Here is a 3,132-nt window from a genome sequence, read left to right on the forward strand (position 1 = left end):
ATGATTCAATTCATAACTGAGCACATTATTCACATATTCAGCATTCCACAAACTTTGACTACAAATAAAGCTTCATCTTTTATATCAGATCAAGTTAAAGAATTTGCCGAGTCTTATAAGATAAAGATGCTCACTTCCTCTCCGTATTATGCCCAAGCTAATGGACAAGCTGATTCTATTAATAAAACATTGATCAAGCTCATCAAAAAGAAAATTGAGAATAATCCAAGGAGATGGCATGAGCTGCTATCTGAGGCTTTATGGGCACATCGAATATCAAAGCACGGTGCTACAAAGGTAACCCCTTATGAGCTAGTATATGGTCAAGAGATTGTTTTACCGGTTGAAGTAAATTTGAGTGCTTTGCGGATAGCCAAACAAAATGATTTATCAGCCGTAGACTTTTATAATTTAATGATGGAAAATATTGATGAAGTGGCCTATAAACATTTGGTTGCTTTAAAGGCCATAGAAAAGGACAAGTTAAGAGTGGCCAGAGCTTATAATAAAAGGGTCAAATTGAAGAATTTCCAAGTTGGCAATCTCGTGTGGAAAGTGATCATACCGATTGGTTCAAGAGATAGAAAGTTCGGGAAGTGGTCTCCAAATTGGGAAGGCCCTTATAGGATTGCGAGAATAGTTCCTGGAAATTCATATTTGGTGGAATCAATTCAAGGGACAATGCTGCCTCGAGCCCTCAATGGTAAATATTTGAAAAAATATCATCCGAGTGTATGGCAAGAAGCTTGAGTAAGTAATGGCAATATATGATTATCGCTCTAAGAAGAATAAATGGCCGATGGGATGTTGACTTCGTCCTTAGAACAAACTCGAAAGAAAGTTATTTTTCGGCGTGCAAGCTTTGCCAAAAAACAGGGGGGCACGTGTTGACACTTGGTTTTGGCACTGTGCAAAATACAATTGAAATAGCCTCTAATGAAAGGATGTTCAAAAATGAAAAGGCTTTACTATTCCGAGTGGAACAATTTTGATGTCTAGGCCGTCATTGCCCAATCTCATCGTAAAGGGCCGAAAGTGTATTCGAAATGACACAATTTAACTTTCTGAGTCATGTTCAGCCAATTACGCCTCCAAGACGACCTCGATGAGTAATGTCTGTGCATGGATTGCCTTCGTCTCGCTGAACCGATCGATTTTGATATATATTTTGTCTCAATCCGAGTTCGTATGCGACCTGGAGTGCAAAAACAAGACCAGGCTGAAGTTTCAGTTTGGAATCCGAGTGAAAAGATTGTCAACTGAGTGAAAGACATCGCACAACCGTGTGAAATATATCGCCATCCGAGTGGAGTTTTTCCATCCGAATGGAAAGTCTACCATCCGAGTGGTTTGCCATCCGAGTGGAAAGTTTGCCATCCGGGTGGAAAGTCTACCATCCGAGTGGAGTTGCCATCTAGGTGGAAAGTCTACCATCCGATTGGAGTTTGGCATCCGAGTGAAAAGTTTGTCATCCGAGTGAATAATCATCCGACTGAAAAAGATTTGAAGTCAAGTGATATTGGCCAATATCCAATCGGAAGAAGAAAGACGAGTGTAAAGAGTTGTCTAAGTGGATTTGTATGGAAAAATGATTAATATAAAATTATGCGTATCGTCCAGGGGGTAAACTTTCCTTTTGTAGTCGTCATGATCAGAGATGGTATATAGCCTGTAGACACGATGCAAGATCTGGACGGTATAATCGGCCGACTGGATAGATCCGACTGGAAGTTGAAGATGACCTACTGGAACATTGAAGATGACCTTATTTTGAAAAGTGATCAACAGAAGAGTTGTTAGTAACATCGAAACGATCAATTTTGGTGTTTAAATCGTCTCAATCGGAGGTCATATGCAGATTTTGTGGCCCGCGCAAGGAGCAGGACATGAGTTTGGGCCAGATTCGGAGTTGAATCCGAGTTAGATTAGAATCGTGACTCTAGGACGTGATTTGTTGTAATTTTCTTCTAAGGAAAGCCTAGATGAATCCTTTACTTGTATGGGAAGTCCAGCCGCCTCTTATATATATTGAGGTGATGGCCGATAGAAAGACCAACACAATCGAAACATCAATATACTACTTTTTCATCTATGTTTTATCTAACCATCGTATTTTATCTCTCGTTCTTCGTTGTTCCTCGAGTTTGAGAGATGCGAATCCCGAGGCTCTAGGGGCAAGAGAATCGACCTAGAGCAGCCCATAGCCATCGCACTCCCTGATGGAGTCCCTCCCGGGCGTGTAGGGCTTCGGGTCCTCCAAAGGACCCGCCGACTGTCTTGCGTATCGCGCTATCGGTCGGGTCTCCTTTGACGTGAGTTGCGGTGCATCACCCCCGGCATCGAGGGTACACGTGACGTGTTCGTGTGTCAACACTACTATATAGAGCATGCACAAATACAACACAAAATACGTAGAGAAGGAATAAAAATGTGAAATCGGGAAAGCTTAGCAGTAGGGCTGGTTGGCATTTAATACCACCACTGGTTATCAACAGCGCTTTTTATAGAGCAACGCTATAGATAGTTAGTAGTAGTGCTGGCTGAAAAAGCGCTACTACTAACTGTACTTACTAGTAGCGCTCGCTGGAAAAGTGCTACTGTCATAAACTTAGTTGTAGCGCGTTAGCAGTAGCGCTGCAACCAACACTACTGGTAGGGGGTAAAACAAGCGCTACTACTAGGCTTTCTCCTAGTAGTGATTCCTCAAGAAGAAAGGCTACAAAGCTGTGACGAATTTGGCTACATGATGAGTGAATAATATCAAATGTCCATGATGGGGGACCTAAAATTCTTCTTAGGCCTTCAAATTCATCAACAACGCAATGACATCTTCATCTCTCAAGAGAAATACCTCCCGGATGTCGTGAAGAAATTCGGCATGCAAGATTGCAAATGCGTCAAAATACCGATGCAGACAAATGGCCACTCTACACTTATGAAAATGGTAAAGATTTCGATTTTCGATCAGAAGGTATATTGCTCTATGATTGGCTCTTTATTGTACCTATGTGCATGTAGGCTAGATATTATGTTTAGTGTTTGCATGTGTACCCAATTCCAAGCAACATCGATGGAATCACACCATAAGGTTGTGAAGCATATTCTTCGATATATAGCTCACACACCAACGCT

The sequence above is a fragment of the Hordeum vulgare genome, chromosome 6H, assembly GCF_904849725.1.
Source record: "Hordeum vulgare subsp. vulgare chromosome 6H, MorexV3_pseudomolecules_assembly, whole genome shotgun sequence".
NCBI lineage: Eukaryota > Viridiplantae > Streptophyta > Magnoliopsida > Poales > Poaceae > Hordeum > Hordeum vulgare.